We start from the raw sequence: 22,038 nt of genomic DNA, 5'->3' as shown, positions 1-22,038 counted from the left end.
TCAGTGGATCATAATTACCTTAATTCAGATCATTTATGGAACTTTATGAAAATATGTGCCTTCATTTTGCAACAATTACACTTCCCCAATGGCTCACTTGCTTTAATAAAGTTATTGAATTTCCATAAATAGAAACATTTACAATGGTAAATGTGTGTGTGTGTGTGCGTGTGTGAAGATATATATATATATATATATATATATATATATATATATATATATGCATTATTATGTATATGATAATGCATCTTACCTCTTGATTTTTGATCATGTGTAAAATATAATAAAAGAATGAAGGTCACCGAACAAATTTCAACAAACATTCCATGGGTTTAATAACAAGCCCACCAACTGCATACATTCCAACATTTCACCTATTAAATTGCACAGAACTTAAGTAGTGTCTAAAGGCCATTCCACAAGCAACAAAAATTACCATACATACATATTAATATGCATGGATTGATAAAGTGACTCCGATTTGCATTCCATACATAAAACTGTCAACTCACATTTCGATGATAAGTCATGAAAAGAATAAAGGGGTACTCAGGCATAGGAGCTCTGCATATATTTTCTGGGCTGGCAAAGGCATTATCTCTGTGTGTCTGATTCATTTGTTGTGCTAATTTTCAAAACTGACATTTTACCAGAAAGTTAATGTGGTAGGTATACCTTAAAACTGTCATATTGAAAAATATTGCATATTTCATGTTTTCACAAATCTACAAAATATGGGTCATGAAGTTTTAATTTTTTTAAATTCTTATGTCCTAGTGTATTACACAGATTTCATAAAATCCCTATCAAAGAATCAGAAATTAAAGAAAAATATTTACTCTAGGCCTCAAAGTATTAAATTAAGATAGAACATAAGCGTTCTTATTATCTAAAAATACCATCATATCAAGTAAGAAGAAAACATAGTGATGTTGACCTGTTTTATATAGCTGGCTCCTATATAATGAATTACTATGTGTAAAAAACACTTAGCAAAAGCATGTGTGCCTACGCATCATACACAGGATATCGAACAGACATCACATCAACATTTCCTAAACTGAACTCCTTATACTCTCCTCCAACTCAATCCATTGCAATCTTCCCTGGAATATGTCACTTCTCACTACTTTCAAAGATACTCCATGATTTGAGATAGTATCATTCCTCTTCTGCAATATCCTCCTAACTAGTCTCCCTGCTTCTTCGCCTGGCCCTGCTGATACGAAGTGTCAATACAACAATTATACTGAGATTCCTTTAAAAGAGATCATGTCACTCCTCTGCTAAAAATCCTGCAATGCCGCCATGTTTAACCTAAGCAAAAGGCAAAATCCTTTAAAGGGCTTATGAAGTCCCTAGTGATCTAGCCCCTCTTTGTCATCCTGATAGCACCTCCTACCACACCGCAATCTCCCAAACATGACCCCGTCAGTTACACTGGCCTCTATTATGCTGACTTGTCTGCTGGAGCTCTTTTCTCTGCCGGGAGCATTTTCCCAAACTCACCCAGCCCCAGGGAGGGACATGGCTAACTCCCTAATCGCCAACCAAGTCTTTACAGAAGTGTCACCTCAGTGTGGACTACCCGGATCACCTTATTTTACTTTGCCACCCCAATAGCCTGTCACTCCCATTTCTCTTACACTGTCTTACTTTCTCGTATTCCAATAATATTTATCATTTTCGAACATTCTGTTTAATCCGTATATTCATTATATTTGTGTATGTCAATTTGAATATAACTTCTACCAAGCAAAGCATGTTGTCTATCTTGTTCAAAGCACTTTGCATTTCAAGAACCTACAACAGGACTCTAGTGGGTATTCAACAGATATTAGGAAGACAATGAATTCTTGGAATTTATTGTTAGTGATATACATTCGAATTTAATTCCAGGAAGAGTAAGATAAGCAAAACAAGAAACATAAAATACTCTTAGTTTTGAAGGAAAAGAATATATTGATTTGGATCTGAAGAAAAAAAATAAATGTTTTACAGAAGATTTTATTTGAGATGAGCCTTTAAAGATTGGTACAATTTTGATAAATGGATAATCAAGTTCTGGCCACTGTAAGTATTAATCAAAAAAGGAATTTAAGATAACACTAATTATTGCTTGCTTTTTATATTTCATCACTCTACTTAACACAGGGAAAACAAAGATGGATATCCTGATCACTGATTTCAAATTGTTTGTTTCTAGTGAAGTGTGTGTATGTTCTACTTCTATCAATCAATTAATGAATCAATAGTAAAATAAAGTGCTAAAATAAAGAATGTTCAGAAGACGTCTCAGAGGAAGGTGCAAAATAACAAAAATGTACAAAACATTTTTTCAAGTCAATAAATAAACTTTATCCATGGAATACTTGACAATGCTGCCAAGGGAATAAAATGGCACCACCTCTGGACAGAGTCTCAGTTTATGTTTCCATGGGTGTTCAATGCAGCCAACTTTATAAAGCTTACTTAACTAATAGTTAAGTTTGAACATAATGTTGACAGCATTGCAGATTCTAAATCTGTTTTTTTTTTTTTAATCCAGCTATAAAGATTGGCTTCCAGAAAGATGGATAAAAGGGAAGTTTCAGACAAATCCATGACTTTTATTCCCAGATAGAAACTTCTACTTTCTTTCCATTTCTTTTATTCCAATAAAAGTGGCTGAGCAACTTGAAAAAGACAAAAAGGCCCTTAGCATTTACCCACAACTAAACTTCAGGCCAATCCTAAGCTTTCCCTCTTCTAAGCAAGTTTCCACCTCATCAGAATCTTCTAGCATTCTGAAATAAAAATTACTTCCCAAAGGTTTTCCAAAGGTGAGAGGAACAAGTGGAGAAATGAGAATGGCTTACATCGTTCCCCAAGAACCCACGAATATACACCAAAAATTCTACAATCACTTCTTAAAACTTCCTAGGAAAAAGAACATTCATAGGCTCTACATCTTTTGCCTGAGTTTCATTTTGAGTCATTTGTCCTTTCTGCCAATGCTAGATCTTTCTGTGTGTTTTCAACTCCCACAAAGATGAAGAGAAAAGCAACCGCTTCTCTTTCATTTTTTCATTGTGGTTAACCCATTTTCTCTCAACGTGTATTCAATAAATTCTGAAAGAAGAAATATAATCACTATCAAGGAAAGGAGAGGCTTCCCTTCAAAATCTATCCTCAGAATGGCCAAATTCTGAAAGAGCAGCAGCTGCATTTTATGCGCAAAACCTTTAGTAACATGGATATTATTAACATGTTTTTTTAAGGTGAAATGTTTATAAACATCTTATATGTTATTTTTTCTATATGATACTTGAAATAATTCTATAATCTGAATGAGTCTGTGCATGATTACTAGAGTGAAATGTTTCAGTGGGAGTATTTTCCCGTGGCTTCTCTCTCCTTTGGTATCAACTGCCGGACACTGTTATCCCCTGATAGAGTCTGTTTCAGCACCTTTGGGCTATTATTTACAAAACAGAAACTAAAATACACATGCAAACTGGCCAAGTATTTTAAAGTATGTGTATGCTTAAATGGATTAACATACTATTGCAGACAGGAGGAAAATAAAAATCTTTTTGTTTACCATCTTATTTTCCATGGAAGAAACTCAAGACTGAAACTATTAAATTATTTCCAAAAGAACCAGGATTGGAATCCGGGTTTCTTACACTAGTTCTGTGTTCTCTTCCCACGCTATCATGTTCTATGTTGCCACCCAATAATTTATGGATGATACAATCATCCAAATAGAAGAGTACTCCATAAAATTATAACATCTCCTAAATTTTTATACATCAATATAATCTTTATTTTTATTATTCTGTTAAATCTGTAGTCTCTTTTTTTAGGTACTTTTGGATACTGGAGATACTATATAAAATATTTCATTATGTAATATTGAACATGTCACATAGAAGAATGATGTACTTCTGGAGCTTTGAGGAAGAAAAGAAAACTTCATTGAAGGCAGAACTAAAACAAAAAATAAATAGGAAAGTTCTCCCGACACGAACATAGTTGCAGCTGTCAATTACTACAGTTCAGGGTTTCCTTCCCCAGTGTTGTTTTCAGCAGTGGTTTCTGCTTGTCTGTCTGTCTGCTCAGAACGCTGTGACTCCCTGTATGTGCCTGTTTCTCTCTGCAGTCTTGGACACAGCTGTTTGCCCCATGACTTTCCCTGTCTTACAAATCCCAGAGGAGTTGTAGATTTTTCAGTCTGTTCAGATTTTTACTTGTTAGGACAGAATGCTAACTTCCAAGTTCCTTACATATGGAACCGGAAATTGCCCCAATCCTTAGTTTTTTTTTTTTTTTTTTTTTTTTTTTTTTTTTTTTTTTTTACTATTGCCTTCTTCTGGAGCTCCTCGCCAATAGAAGTCATGTCACATCTCCTCACAGTTTAATATTTTGAAACTCACTTCAATAATTCCCTTTCCAATATAATATTTTTCCTTTTCTATTCAAGATATTTAAACCTACATACTTTTGCTAAAGAAATGGAAGTAGTTGGGGGGTCTCTGGGGACAGACATCTAACTCCTTACCGGATGCTTTCCTCTCCTAAGCAAGCTTAGCAAAAAAACATGGTTAGCAAAGCACCTCAAGGGGATGAGAAAAGAAAAAAAGTTATTTTCCCAAGGACTGTAGGATTGGAGACACTGGGCATATTTCCAGGCTCCCTCACATGTCTTTTGGCTCCAGTGTAGTAAAATATCTTCCCCTAAACACAGCCATGCCTGAGGGTTAGTTAGTTAACGTTTTGATCACCATAATTTTAGATCAATCTAACATAAATTAGAATCATGGATCACTCTGGTAATAGTAGAACTGCTTTGGCATGTTAGGCAAAATTTACTCTCAGAAAATCCCTCACTGGTCATGTATCATGCATTCACTCGTATCATTCAAAGAGAAGCTTGGGGGTAAAATTACTTGTTATATACATTTTAGCAATGATAATTCTGTTGCAAAAGTACTTTTGACTCTACACTCAGAAGGAATATGGTCTAAGTATAAACTCATTTCTGAGATCCAATACTCTGAACACACTCTTTTTAAATTTAAAAAAAAGTATATGCACATATATATAAATTACATGTATGATTATATTATACACAGTAACTGTATGTAATTAGTTTTATAAGTCATTAAGATGCATGTTCACACCTCTTTCAGAAAAAATGCCAAAAAAACAGAGATTAGATACTCATGCATATTAAAACACAGTTAATACTAATCCCCATACTGGAAATTTTCTTTTCTTTACTCTTTGATCTCCCTCTTTCTTTTCTCCTCTACAGGGAGCTTTGAGATAGGTAAAATCAAAGAACTTCTCCACACTTTTACATTTTGTTTATGACAAATTTCTATTTCAGAGAGGATAGGGTCGAGAGGGTCCTCTCACCCATCCACAGTTCTAATATTAACATACCAAGTATTTATGCACACAAATGTAAAGATCCACAGTTTTAGTGCTTGTTTTGCTTACCTATTAGATTCTTGGTCTAGTGCTTCTCGGTTTCAATCTCTGCTGGAGACTCAGGCATCTCTATTTCTTTAGTTAAGGCCAATGGACTCTAGAATCTGAAGGAGATATGTACAGTTCAGGATTTTGTACTACCCTTTATTTTTAATCCAATATGCTAGACTGACTCAAATATTGGGAAATAATGGCCATATTCTACTATAACAATCATTCATCACTGGTAAATATTTATAGGATCTTTGCTTAGAATGATCTGGATGCATTCCTAGCCTTCTAGTATCATTTTCTTCCCAAGTTTTCTGTTGTTTTCTTGTTCCTAATTCCTTCAAATCAAACTAATATTTATGTTCTGGGTCTTTATGCTAATTCACATCCTGACACCAACCTTTGAGGTTGATAGAAAGATTGATGGAAAGATGTCGACTGACAATGATAAATGATATAAATTTTCTTAAATGAAAAAAATACCAAGACAACTATACAAAATTGCTAGTTACTTAAATATGAAGTGATTTCACCTGATTTATCCAGTTACACTATTTACATTGCTCATATAAACTAGTAAATTTTTCTATTTCCTCTCTAGCCATTTCTATACATAGATTACATTTTGCTCCATCAATCTTTATTTAAGATTATGCAATGACATCACAAAAATTATTTAAAATTGCTTGAACATATTAGAAATTGAAGACTATCCTCTATTTAATTTGAAAATGCCCTGATCACCACCCATGCTCTTTTCCTATCTTTTAGCTTACTTTCCTATCAAAAAATACATAGGTGTCATTTATTGATTAATATTTTATATTGAATATGATTTATTGCATTCTCTTTTATTAGAGACATGTCAAGCACATTAGATTTTAATGTATTGGCTATTCTGTACCATGGTACATAATTTAACTTTTATCCCACTAATCATAAATTTTGTAATAAATTTGTGTCATGAACCTGTTTTCAATAAGTACACTGAAATTAATTTGCATTGACCTCAGTATTTAAGAGAGATTCTGAAATATGTTATAACTATAAATCAAAACCCAATAGATATTGAAAATCACTCTATTATTATATACCAAGTTTTTCCTTATTGATAGTTCCCAACAAACCAAATATTTACTGAGTGCTAGGGTGTTATCTTTTGTTGTCTCTAATATTAACTTAATTTCTAGGTGGATGTAAAACCAGCAGTAACCATGGCCTCTTTCCATGAGATACTTAGAGACTAAAGCCTCCTTGGATGTAGACCAACAATCAAAGATATCCTCGCAGATTTGACACATTGAGGATGGGTATACGAATAATATTTGCAAAAGAAAAAAAAAAGTTTTGCTTTGTTTTTAGAACTACTTGGAGATAGTATACTTTATTACTTTAAATGGTATCTTTCTCTTCAATAGTCCTGAGTTTAAAAACAAAAATCATGTCTTCATGTTTGTCGCTTATCACTCCTCTCTGTAACTGGAAGTCTAGAGTCTTAGAATTCATCTAAATCAATTTCCTGTATCCTAAATCAGTAAACATAACCTTTTAAATAATATTAAATGATTTGATTGGAAATGGTATTGATTAATGAAGAATATGTTGTGTAATAATTTAGCAATATTTGTTGAACACCTCAAAACCAGAAGCTGGAGTAGGTGTTGGAAAGAGTGTGACAAACAAAGCAAACACAGGCTAGTTCCTCGTAGAGCTCAGGGTCTAGGGAGGGAGAGGGAGACCTGAACTAAATGTGTTATGATATAAATGCAAAGCGCTGTTAGTACTGTGGTGGAAACAAAAGGGAACTACTGAAAAGATAAGTAGGTGACCTCGCCAAGCTGCAGAGTCCACTAAAGCTTCTGTGAGAAAAATGGCCTCTTACATAAGATATGAAGGAGGAACTGATGCATTGAGTCTATGGTGCCCTTTTTTTTTTTTTTTTTTCTGTCAGGTTTTAACATTTCTGAATTCAGGACATACTTCATAGTCATTAAATGGTAGTCTCCCTCTGCCACACGGGCTTCCCCTGCCATGTGGGCTCCTCTCACATAGCTCTCTCTCCCTTCTTTCCATCCTTCATTCCTTCTTTATTTCTTCACAGTACATAAAATCTTACTGTAAAACCAAAATAAAATATCACTACATATCCATAAAAATGGCTTTACAAAGTAATCCCAAAAGCTGGCAAGGATAGGGAGAAACTGGATCACTCATACATCACTTGTGGAAACGGAAAGTAAAATGGCACAGCCACTCTGGAAAAAATTTCGCTAGTGTCTTACTAATCTAAATATGAACTAACCATATGACCCAAAAACTGCACTCTTGGGCCTTTCATCCAGAGAACATGAACATTCCTAGCTGCTTTATAAAAAGCCAAAAATCGGAAATCACCTAGATATCCTTCAACAGGGGAATGTTTAGACAAACTGTGTTACACCTATATTGCAAAATACCACTCCCCCGTAAAATGAAACAAACCATTGAAACATTCAGACATACGGAGCATACCTAGCACCTAGAATTTAGTTTCTATTACCATTCTTCAATAAGAGGAACCAGGGCTACTTAGATAAATGGCTGACTCTAGGACTGACGAAGTAAATTGTAGGATGAGACTGGAACACCTTGTATTGCTGGCAAATGAGGAAGTCTCAGCAACCACTACCACAAGGAAGCAAACAGACAAACACAATGATGGGGGTATGTGAAAGGGACACGAGCCAACTAAAGAGCTTTCAATGGCCAAAGCTGGAACAATGTAGGTGACAAAGTAAATAACGTAGTATCAGAATATCACCCAAAGTATAAAGTAATTACCCATGAGTCTACAATAATTAAGTAAACGATTAAATAAATAAATAAGTGGAGGAGAAGAGACAAATCTCCTGATTAGAAGATTTCCATATAATTTATGTAGATACTACACCCTCGAGGAGGTGGGACATCTCCTACTTCTTAAGTATGGACTGAACATAGTGACTTCATTCCAAAGAGTATCATTTGCATAGGCAGGGAAAAAAAAATTTAGTACAGAAAACTGACAAATATTACCTCAGGTGAGTAAGGTTAATACAAACAGTGGTAAGTCATGTGTTATAACATATACCCCTGATAAGATGTGATGAAAGTGAAAATCATGCTTTACCTTTCTGGTCTTCCTACCCCAAACTCATAACCCCAATCTGATCCTGAGAAAAAATATCAGACAAATCTAACTGAGGGCCATTCTTCAAAATACCTGAGCAGTACTCCTCAAAACTGTCAAGGTCTTAAAAAAAAAACAAAAAACTGAGAAATTGTCACAAGAGGAACCTAAGAAGCCTTGACAAGTAAATGTAATGTAGTATTTTGGAAGGGATCCTGGGACAGAAAAGATAACATTAAGATAAATAATAAGGAAATACGAATTTAGCATATATTAGGTTGGTGCAAAAGTAATTGCGGTTTTGGCAATTATTTTTAACCTTTTAAACCACAATTACTTCTGCACAAACCTAATACTTTAATTATAATGTATGAATGTTGTTTCATTAACTATAACAACTATACTGTATTAGTGTAAGATAGTATTCATGGGAAAACTGGGTATGGGGCATACTGGAACTCTCTGAATCATCCTCATAATTTTTCTGTAAATCTAAATGTGTCTTAAAAATTAAAAAGTGTATTAACAAAAGAAAAAAAATGTGGCTATAAAAATGTGTAACGAGGGACCCTTGTGTTGGAATTGCTCTGTATATTGGTTCTGGTAGTAGTCACATGACTCTACACATGATAATATTGGATAGAAATGTACACACACAAATAAGTGCATATGAAACTGGGGAAAATTTCATTATGTTGGTGGAGTAGCAACATTAATTTCCTGGTTGTGATACATACTGTAATTATGACAAAGGTTACCATTGGAGGGGACTAGGAGGGAAGGTGGACAGAAGATCTCTGTACTATTTCTTAAAACTTCATGGGAATCTACAGTGATCTCAAAATAAAAAAGATTATTTCAAATATTGCATCTTACAATCATGTCAACAGATTTAATGCTGTACAGGTAGGACAGGGCATTAGGTACCAAGTAGGACAAGGCCAAGGTTGTAAAGACCTTTCTAGACAGAAGGGATATCACATGTAAAAAGACATGACATAGAAGAGATCATGTTCATTCATTGACCAAACACACCAAACAGCCCATGAGACTGGAGTCTCAGAGTCTAGGAGATAACAGTTCAACATGAGGTCGGCAGGAGGCAATAGTGACCAGATCTCATTCAGCCTTTTAGGACACATCAAAGATTTGTTCTTAATTTTAAAGGCCTTTGTAAGTAATGAAAGTGGAAAAGATTGTTTAGCATTAACTTATTTAGAAGATATAGCCAAGGAAAATTTTCTATTTTAGAAATGCTGTGATACTAAGAAATTCTTCCTCTTGTAAAATTAATTATAGGTGCTTCTTGGCCAGATTTTCCTATATTGGTACTGCAGGTTCATACCCTTGCTGATGTTTGACCTTGAGCTAGTTACTTAGTCCTTGTTAACCTCAGCTTTGCATGTTTATTTACACATTGCCAACCTGGTGATCATCAGCAAACCCTCATGAGCATATGACCAGGATTCAAATAATCCACGTGTAGCACTTAGCACACTGTGCTACAAGTATTAAGTTTTACACATTAGCTATTAATTTCTGTTTCTCACAGACTTTTAAGAATTATACAACTGCTATAGGTTTATTGTATAAAACGTCAGAAAGATGAAACAAAATTTAAAATACGAGTTAGGGCACCCTGCATCCATAATCACTGTTAAATGTTCATGTGTCAATTATAATGACCAAGAAGGATAGTGAGGGACTAGGAATCTGCCACATCAGTCTTCCTCACTAGGTGTAAGGGTTCAGAACAACACTTTGCCCCATATTTCCAAAACAGAACAGAGTACAATAAATATTTGCTAAATGGATGGGTATATTAAAATTGATATATAACGATCTCCGTTTTCCCTGGAGGCAGGGTTTTCAATAAACAGAGGACTAGGCGAGAGCAAGTAAGAGGATTTAAGGAAAGTAATCTTTGAAATAACAGCTACAAAAATAGGTATAAAATATAGCTAGCAGATACACAAAAAGGGTCAATGCTAAAAAGTGTAGAAGTTCCATCTAAATATAAAGACTATACAGGTGCAGTACCAAAAATGAGGTATTTTTTCTGTAATAATCTCTCCAGTGATAGCCTAGGATTAAAAGCAGAGAAACAGGTAGCTGAATTGAGCCAGTAGTAAGAGCAGGCAGAGCAAGAACAGTGAGAGAAGAAACAAGATTTGTGGGTGTCGATTAAAGAATGGATTCCACATTAAAACAATAAAGGACAAAGATGGGGTAAGCTGTATGTTAAAAACAACAAACAAACAAAAATGGATAGCCTTGATGTATACAAAGTTGTTATAATAGGAAAAAGAGTGAAAGAATAGAATGCTAGAACGCTGAAAATGGTGTGTTCAAATTGTTCTGTACTTCATCTTTGGACAGAGATAAATAAGGTTCCGGTAAGGTATTAAATGTATTTTGTTCACTTTATTATCTTTGTATATTCACAATTATTTTTTCCTATCTTACATATTATTAAATGAACTGTTTGTATCTAGGTCAAATTACAAATATAGAAACCATTGGGATGGGCACAATAATCATTTAGATGTGTATTTTATGTTTATTTAATCAATCAGTATCTTGAAAATGTTTCATAATGTATAAATGTATTTTAGCAAATATATAAATAAGCAAATAGAAATATGTTGAGAATACAAACCATGATATCTTTAATTATTGGTTGCATAATCAGAACAGATTTGAGATTACTGAAGAGATCAAAAGAACAGATGTCAGTAGATAATAATTAGATATTAATAAGATGACAAATATTAGAAGAATTGAGTGGGAGGTATGGAATAATTGTTGGAAATTAACACTAATTTTAAGTTTAATCTGACATATATTTCAGGAAACATTTATGTTTTCTTTCATGAACAAGGAACAGCTTTCAAAAGAAGTGTTAAATGAAAAAATGTAAAGGGCCAGTTTGGACAATACTGTAAATAAATAATAAATAAATAAATACACATGCCCCAGGGAAAACCATCTATGCTCCCTGTGTCTCAATTTCCTCATGTGGAAATAAAAACAATTGGTTTCTATTTTTGGTCAGAATTTTTTTCCAAAAGTTCTTGAAGACGGCACAGAAAATAAATATGATAAAATGATTTTTTTTTTCAATTTAAGGATAATCTGAAAGAAGGGTAAAAGAAGGTAGGCAAATTAGACAAAAGCACGAAAAATAATCTTACTTATATGAAAGATTATTAGGATAAAATATTTTCAAGTGTGAAATTATTGTGTATGTCATAGTATATATAAATGCAAAGAATTACTTTCGTTACTTAATAGGTGAGAGAAGAGAACAGAGGCTTTTGTATGCAAAGCAACTGATATTTCTGACATCAGCCCTTAAGTATCAGTATGACTTAAGCCGCTTATTAATGCAAGAAAGAAGCAAAGATCTTAGAAGATGCCTTTAGTTTTTCCTCTCATGCACAAAAATGACACAATTCTCTAAAACAAAATAAAGTTCACCGATACAGCAACTCATCTCCAGAGAAAAGGGATAGAAAGAGCAATGAAGCAATAGTGCCAACAGAGAAAGACGCTGGTGGAATGGCCAGATAAGCCACGAGTTTGAACCATAAGAGATTTGTCGGAAGAGATTGAGTCAGTCTTTTATCTTTTACCCAGCTGGTCAAGGAATAAACTACTTCCAAAAGTATAATCACTGGCTACTTCACAGAACTCGTATAACAAGAAAAAGAGTTTTCAAGTGGCTAAAATCATTTTCAGACTTTCAGACATTTCTTTTTTATTATTATTATTCAGTTACTTGAACATTTTATACTATTATTTGAGATTAAATTTTTGGTCTATATGGAATTTAGTAATTTATGTATAAAGTAGTATGTGGCACACAGATATAAATATTAAATTGTACCCACTTCTTGGTAACTTTAGAAGTGGTGTCTGTAGAAAAAAAAAATCCGCATAATAATAATTATTAGCATTTTTGGTACCATCTATATGAGTAAATATATGAACAAAGTTGAGTGGCAAAACAAAAATAGATCTTAAGATACAGTGTATATAAAGATGTGATAGTTCACAAATTTTAAATGTAAATATCCAAAGATAACAATTTATAAAATGTTTGGTATTTGGCACTCTTTTTTCACTTTTTGACAAACAATTTTGTCCATTTAAGTATATTAGTTTTATAATCATTTATTTACCATTACTTTATGATTATGTTACATATGACTTTACTATCCATTTATTATTATTTAAAAGAAGGGTGCCGTCAATGAGCGCTGCTATTTTTTCCAAAGTACATATACCTATGTATCTTTTTGTGTACCTGTACTTACAATGTAATTGACAACATTATTTGAATGAGCTAAATTCTGGAAATATCAGATATTTTTGCTGCATCTTTTCCTCCGTTTCTCCTGACTGTGCATTATAAATTAGAACTACCTGTTCTGATACAAATTTCCCAGAGTGGCTATTCAAATGTAGCCAGCAGATGTCTCTCTTAGACTCATCCAATCAATGTAGTTTGTCCCTTTCTCCTCCTTGAGTTGGAACTTTCCATGCAGTGAAACTTTGCTTGGGAAATTAAGGTATAATGTTACTTATCAGATACTTGTTTCTTGAGGTATGATCAGTATAATTTAAGCAGACTGCTAAATGTCAAGATGACCTAATTTCCAAAGCAAAGAAAAAGAAAAAAAAAACAGTTATTTTATCTTTACAGACATAACTGTCTGATTCAAGAAGAAAACAATGAGACATTGTGAGGCTGAATGGTTAAAAGCAAAGGTAACTATAGCAAAAAAAAAAGCCGCAATTCATACCTGTGAAGAAATAAACAATAGGTCTATCAAGGAAATGTATAACAAATGTCAACAATATGTACAGCATTGTGCAGTATTTGTGTACATACATATTTAGTATGCGCTCAATTTACTAAATTCTGGTTTTCAAACGAGCAAAAACTTCAAGGATTGAAATTATGTGCGTAATCAGTTGTATGTATGCACAACACAAGTAATTTAGAATTTAGAGTATGTTCAATTTGTGATACTCTATTTTTGCCCTTTATAGATACCTCCACTACTTTATGTAGGAAAAGTAAGTTACTCCATACAATCCCTATGCACTTACATCATGTCACAAATTGTAATCAAACTTGCATGAGGATTCACATTTATAAAATTACTGAAACTAGAGCTAATTTTCAAAGTTTCATAACCTTGCTATATATAATTCTTCTTTCAGGGTTATCCACTTTTCTTTTGTTTTGTTTTTTAATGGTTATATATCCCTCCAATTAACTTTTGAACATACAGCTCTAAAACCCTTTGCCATGATGGTTGGATATATCCAAATGAATACATCTGAAATGTTTATACATAAAAATAGTCATTCATATACAAAGCAGCTCAAATTGTTATTATTAAATGAATAATATAGTCAAAATATCTACTTTTTGTTTTTTGTGGCTTTCTGACACATTTTGTGGAAAAAAACAAACTTGAAATCAATTAACGCACTGAAAGAGTTAAAACCTAACATCTAGATACATTTCCAAAAGTGGAAAATAGCAATTTTTCTTGATACAAATACCATAGTTATGTTAAAATTGGCACTTATCTTTAGCTCTAAGTTGGATCATTCTATTTGTTGGTTTTAGTAGTTATTTTTAATCATTTTCACAAACAGAGCTTACTGTCTCCTTTAATTCCTGTTTTTCATTAAAATCTCATGCCTATTTTACAGCTAAAATCTATTTCATGCACCCCTGTCGTCTTACAATCAAAATATTTATAAACAGATACATATGGCACTTTATAAATCACGTAGGTAATACATGCTTACGGAAAATGTTAAATAACATACAGGTTGGTTTTCCTCCCATTGCTAACTGTCATTTCCCCAGTTTCTCTATCCATAGAGAGGTTTCGATACTGTTATTTTTACTTTATAAAAGTATTGGATGCATTTTAAGCATATTTACTGTTCTTTCAGATACAAATGACAGAATACCACATTGTGGGAAAACAAAAACTAATAATCAAACAAACCTGGTTAAATCCAAACCTTCACCTTCTCTGTGCATAGAACTGAGCATCTGGACACAGCTGGGGAAAAGCACACATCACACCGCTGTTCTCACTTTCCCAAATACACCTGAGCCCTTAATTGTACTTGGTAAACACAATTTTCCTTAGTTCACTCACTGTCTCAATCCCCAACATGACTGTTTTATCCCTCTTTCTTTCTCCTTAAATCACAAAAACCTTCTTTACTCTCAACTGATGACTTTGCTCTCTATTTCGCTGAGAAAACAGAAACAATCAGAAAACATTTTCCGCATTTAATAACCTCATCTACACCTGTCCCAGGTACTCTACCTTCTTTCCTATTACAGTCATGCACTGATTAACAATGGGAATACGTTCTGAGAAGTGCATCCTTAAGCGATTTTGTCCTTGTGTGAACATCACAGAGTGCACTTACACACTCCTAGATGGTATGGTCCAATGCACACCTAGGCTGTATGACATATAGCCTATTGCTTCTAGGCTACAAGCCTGTACAGCATATTACTGTACAAAACAACATGAGATTAAATCAAGTACATGAGAAACGATGGTCAAGATACTCATGCAGTAAGCATGAGATGTCTGAGACTGCTGCCAGAGTAACATTGCATACTGTTTACAGCAATTATTTTTAAATATAAATAGAAAGAGTACACGTTAAATAAGACCTAGCTGGACCATCAGCTCTAATGCGTCTTTTGGAACAAAAATTAATATAAGACCCAGTCTTATTTTAATATAAGACCCAATCTTATATAGTATAAGACCGGGTATAATATAATATAATACAATACAATATAATATAATACTGGGTATAGTATAATATAATTCCAGATCTTACATTACTTTTTGCTCCAAAAGACACATTAGAGCTGATGGTCCGGCTAGGTCTTTGTTTTGGGGAAACACGTATAATCTCAAGGGCCCACCATCGTGTATATGCAGTCAGCCCCTGACTGAAGCACGCTTATGCAGTGCATGGCTGTATTCTGGATGAGCTCCCCGACCTCCTAGCCAAGAGTCACTACTCATTGGTGCGTTAGACACCACATCTTGTCTACATAGGCTTAAGTCTGGTAAGTCTCTTTTTCTACTACTTCACTAATTGTTCCCTCTCTACTAGATTATTTTCATGATGTCATTTCTGTTATTTTAAAAACCAATCATGTAAACAAACAACCTCTCTTGATCCAGTATCCTCTCCAACTATTGACCTATTAGTCTGCTTCATTTACAACAGTTATTTATCACCAAGACCACCTTCCATTTCTGTCTCAAATATAATTATATACAGTAAATATAATTATATCCATCATAATCTAATTATTACATGTAAATAGAGTCAGTGGACACAGGAAAATCAGCTATTTCTGAAATCATATTGATTTGCTATATTAATCATGTTATTTAGGTATTTTATACCCTTAATTTTTACTTTTTATTTATTTGATCTTTTAAGTAAAGAGGTGAAATAATGTCTCTTGTTATCCTCCTTATATATTTTGTGGGCTTTGCATCATGATCTTTGATGCTATGTTCTTTTCTCAGAGTTATTCATTAATGATGCCTTTAATTATCTATCATACTATATTAGTTTGCTAGTACTGCCTTAACAAAGGACAACAAACTGGCTGTATTAAACAACATACATTGATTTTCCCACAGTTCTGGAGGCCAGAAGTCTGGGATTCAGGCGTCAGAATAGCTCATGTGCTCCAAGGCCTCCCCTTGGCTTGCAGTCAGCCATCCTCTGCCTCGTCCTCATGTGGTTCCCTCTGTACCTATCTGCATCCTAATGTCGTCTTCTCATAAGGACACCAGTCAGATTGGATTAGGAGCTACTCTAATGACCTCACTTAACCTTATCACCTCTTTAAAGGCTCTGTCATCAAATAACAGTCACATTCAGAAGTTCCTAGGGTTAGGACTTCAACATGTAAATGTTGGGGGGACGCAATTCAGCCTATAACACGCACTTTTCATAATTGAAAGCTTCCCTCTTTGCCTGTTTAATTTAATCATAAAATTAACCTTGTCTATGTTAAGATCACATACCTGACTGCATTTTGGAGTCAATATTTGTGAGCTATACTTATGTAACTTATTTTAAAATGTTGGCTATTATCATTTCCCTAATTAGAAAATATATGACACTATATTATAGTGAACTGGGAAATACAGAAAACTAAAATTATGATGACAATATTATCCGTAATTCTCAAAACTTGTTAGTGTTAAATAGATACTTTCTCTCATATACACTCATGTGTGTGCACACATGCACAGACACACATACACACATTTGGATCATAGTAACAATTCAGTCTTGCTTCATACTATTGTTTATTACATGCTAGCAATCATCCATATGATTTTTTTTAACAATCACAGTGTTAATGTATGAATAGCATTCTTCTATATGACAATAATGTCACTGATAATTTCAATTTTCAACTTGTACATTGAATATACATAATTCTTGGAATATATTTTTTTCCTTTTGCTACCCTGACCCTGAATAAATATTGAGCAAGCTCTTCTCAGAACTCTCAATAATAAAGCTACGCACCGTAATGAATCCTTATAAAATACCATCCCAATTTGATAATAACTATGTCTCGTGTCACGTAATATCAAAAATCTGAAATTGTTTAAATGTTAAAAATATGCTATATTGAAATGTTACTTTTTGTCTTCCACCTTTTCCAACTTAAGCTTTAACTTTTTCCTCTTCATTACGGCAATCGTGGTTTCTGATCAGTCCATGGGAGAATGAGCTGCTTGGGGCCCCTTGTCTCCGTTGGTCTCTCCATTGTGGTTCCTTTTGGTTAGGTGAGTACATTCCTTTCTAGAAGCCTCTTACCTCCTCCTCAAACCCTAGGAATCCAACATTCCACCTCCAGTTTCTACTTTGCTGAAGCCTATTTGACATTAATATTGAGACTTAGCTGTAAGAATTGTATTTCAAGGGCAATATTTCAGTTCCTGGGAGAAGTAACATTTGACAGAACCATATTAATAATAAATAATGTACTTAAATGGGAGGATAAGAACTCAGGTGTCAGGGTCAGGAGCTGTGTTATGGATATAACATGAGCCTGTGAGACTATGGGGGGGGGGTAGGGGATGGGTTCCAAGGGCTGAAATACTATTAATAGGACCCATGAAACAAGGACTAACAACTTCATTGATTCAATGCTGGGAAGATGATCTCTTATCTTATTTTAATGATGCAAAATAAATTTCTCAATCTGGCTCTGTCAAGCACATATGAAATAAGGCCAGGTCAAGGCCTGATTTATTTTACTAGTAAAGATATGAGTCACTTTTAGATTCAGAGACTTTATTACTTGCAACAGAGAAAGAAAAAAATATTAGCAAAAGGTGCCAACTTCCCATGGTCGCTGTCGTAACACCAAAAAGAATGACACTGAAACAATAGGGGCCAAAAAGCTACAACATGAGCAGTGGGATACCCTGTAGCTGAAGAACTAATTCTAGACTGCGGCTTTTATGTTTTGAAGATTTACCGTGTTTCCCCCAAAATAAGACCTAACCAGAAAATAAGCCCTAGCATGATTTTTCAGGATGACATCCCCTGAACATAAGCCCTAATGCATTTTTTGGAGCAAAAATTAATATAAGACCCAGTCTTATTTTCAGGGAAACATGGTATTCTGAGTGTGGACGTCCAGCTGCCTCTTATCTCATCAGAACCCAGGAGCTGATGAGAAACTCTTTCATGATAACCTCACAAGGGAGATGAGGTGGGGAGCAGTGAGTGGAAAATTCTCTGTAGAAGCTCTTTCTAGGTTTTCTATCCTCGTGTTCTGGGAGTATCCCAAGCAAGGCATTTTGCCAAGACTCGGATTAGCTGTCGTTTAAATCTTTGCCTGAATGACCTATGTGGATATGTGCAAGTTTGCCAAGGTGCCATGTGGAGTTCCACAACGGCGCAACCAAAACATTTGGAAGTCACTGAAGATGTTTAATGTGTTTCTTTTTCATTTTTGTCTCTATAAACACTTCTAATACACCATATGAGAGAAACTGAATCAACTGTCACTTATTTTTACTGTCAGTTTTAAACATCTATCAGATTTTTAAAAATAATGTATAAAATAACATTATTCCTAGCACTCCACTTTACTAAATTTAATTGGTTAAGAGACTACCCTAACCCTCTATTCAGGAAGAGTTGTTTTCGCCAAATGTAACTGAGTAGTAGGCTCCACTGCAGTGATCACCTTTTTAGTTATTCCAGTTGAGTAACGATATTCTTTGCCCACCTTATTATTTGGGGTGCCATTACTTTGCCTCAAACAGTCTTAAAAATGGCTAAAGAAATCCTCAACAAGAGGCTTTTCTCTGTATAAATAATGCTTAACTAGTATGATTACCAATATTTTATTTTCTGCCTCCTTTTAAAGAATAGCTTTGCAGTATTTAAAATATAATACAAAATTGGTCATCATGGATTTTAATGCCCAGTCGTCTAGTATTTATTTCTATACTTTTTTAGACTTTAAACCTAAATTAAACTTGAACCATGCAATTATGCACAATGAATATTGTAAGGACAGTTAATGGACTCTATCATTTTGGTGCTAATAGCTGTTTTCTCCTTATAAATTCTACTCATAGATTCCATCAACACTACCAACCAAAATAAAAACAGGAAGTTAGAGGAGAGAAATGGAGCAATACAAATATTTTCCTTTCTTTGAAAACCAGAGCAATGAAAAACAACCAAATATTCAGGTGTATCTGAGTGTCTGAATTATTACTTTTTATCTTTAGTTAATGACTCCCTTTATCTGTATAAAAGTATTTATATTAAGGTCTACTTGATTATATATTGCTATTGCTATATGTGTAATACCTGGTTGATCCTTTCCCATTTCGTGAATTTTAAGCTTTCTTAGTCATTATGGTTTAGGTAAGGGTCTTTTAAATAAAATTTGGTATTTTATCAAATCTGACATCTTCTGTATATTTTAAAGAAGTAAATTTATATTTGGACTCATTCCAATCACTTTATTTTGTGTTTTATATATCTACTCATCATGTTTATTTTCCTTATTGTTTTTACTCCATTTTTGACTTCTCTAAAATTAATAGAACTTTTTATATGACCTTTTCCCCTTTACAAATTCAGATGTTATACATTCTATATTTTGTGTACTTGTATGTAATATGTTTACCCCTTTATAGAAATAGGTCACTCTTATTTGTACAACTCTATGCATTTTGACAAAGTAAGCATGTACACATAATCAGTCTCCAGATTAGTATCATAAACACCTGAGGAAATCTCTGGTGCTCCCTGAGTCATTATTACTCATTGCTTAGCTGTCTGTGTGTCATGTTAGGTGATTTCCTTAGCTCTATCTCTCAGTTCACTACTCTGTTTAGTTATGTCTAAACAGAATTAATTCTCTATTTAGCTATAGTCTTTCCATTGAGCCCTCAGTTCAATTATTACACATATATTACTTACATATTCTATTTTAGTTTTTTAATTGGCTTTTTTCATTTGTTATTTAGTCATATTAAACATGTATATTTAGTACTTTCCTTCTTATTATCCTATTATTTTTAGTTTTTAATGTCAATGTCTGCTGCTTGCATGTCCTAATTCTGATGGAAGCTCACTTCTCATGTTTTTGTTTTTGTTTTACTGAGGAACAGTGTGTTCCTCCAGGGCCCATCAGCTCCAACTTGTCCTTCAATCTACCATGTTTCCCCCAAAATAAAACCTAACCGAAAATAAGCCCTAGCATGATTTTTCAGGATGACGTCCCTTGAACATAAGCCCTAATGCGTCTTTTGGAGCACAATTTAATACAAGACCTGGTCTTATTTTTTGGGAAAAAAGGTAGTTGTGGAGGGTACAGCTCAGCTCCAAGTCTGGTAGTTGTTTTCAGTCTTTAGTTGCAAAAGGTGCAGCCCACCCACTCTGGGGAACTGAACCAGCAACCTTGTTGTTTAGAGCTCAGGCTCTAACCAACTGAGCCACCCAGCCGCCCTTTTCATGATTTATAATTGAGTTTTATGAGCTAATTTTATCACACTTCTTTTTTTTCTACATCTGATTATATTCTTTCAATTTTCTTATTTCTGACAATGTTATATAGGTTTTAATGCTCCTAAAAAATTTGGAGGTAAATATTGTAAATTTGAAATCTAGGTATAAATGTGTTTGGCCTCAGGGGTTCATTTTTTTTTTTCCAGCTGCCTTTTTTATTGTTATTCTCAAGACTCTAGACAAAACAGAAATTTTACAGCCACTCTGTGTGTATAGGGTTTTTCTAGTTTACTTTTAATGGATAGAGAATCTCTATGGAAGGATTTTCAAGCAGTATTGTATGCAGGGTTAGTAAGTGGAGTTTAACTATCTTCAACAGCCTGAGGTCATCTCTGTTGTCTTCCTAGGTAGATTAGAGGCTGGGTTTCAGCCTTTAAAGCCTAAATATAGGATAGACATCAGTATGGATGATAGGGCCATCCACGCATACCTTATTGATTTTTATTATTCGTTGTACTTGATTTTTTCCTGACATTCTGTTGTTGGATTACATATTATTTTTAGAGTTTTCTTTTATCTATGATTTCATGTTTCTAGCAGAAAGGAAATGATCTGAGTTAGTTTAAGTCATCATGTTTTTAATAAAAGAAAGCGGTGTAAATACTTACCTAAGTTCTCCTATTAAAGAAAATAAGCAGCTGGACTGCTCACTTGTATGTCTCCTTTACCATGTCTCTCTCATCCTTAACCCACTTGTCCCCTCTTCTCTTTTCCACATTTCTCTGTGAGCCTGTATTTTCTCTCCCAAAACAACAAAAGAGACCTACTCTCATCATTCATGGGTGGCAGTTCTTCCATTTTACTCGAGTTTCTCCAGATGCCAAAATTCTTTCCTGAGTTTCATTTAGTCAAATATAATTCCTAGAAATAATTTATCTTAAATTGACTTAGGGAAGTCAATTTAAAGCTTTTTCTAAATTATCTTTTTAATGTTGATTTTCAATAGCCTGCTCTCGAAGAGATACATTCTTTATTAGGGAAAACAAAAACAAAACCCATAAAAAATGAAATCCATAAAAAACAAAAACAAAAACAAAAAAAACATGAAAACCCTAACATTCTTTAAGAGATTTATAACTCCAAGATATGACTGGACTTGCAAAATCATGTACACACAGCTAACTATAAGGACACGTAAAACTATCATGAAAACCATTGCTTTGCCACAACCCTTGATGAGCTGAAGCAGCACTTTGTTAGATATCTTAGACCACATAAAGCCATTATCAACAAAGAGTGGAATCATTCCAATATCTATTTCAGATTTTGATTTT

This window comes from Rhinolophus sinicus, chromosome 15 (genome assembly GCF_057876585.1).
Source record: "Rhinolophus sinicus isolate RSI-liver-muscle chromosome 15, RSI-T2T, whole genome shotgun sequence".
Taxonomy (NCBI): domain Eukaryota; kingdom Metazoa; phylum Chordata; class Mammalia; order Chiroptera; family Rhinolophidae; genus Rhinolophus; species Rhinolophus sinicus.
Note: the sequence above shows the minus strand (reverse complement) of the source record.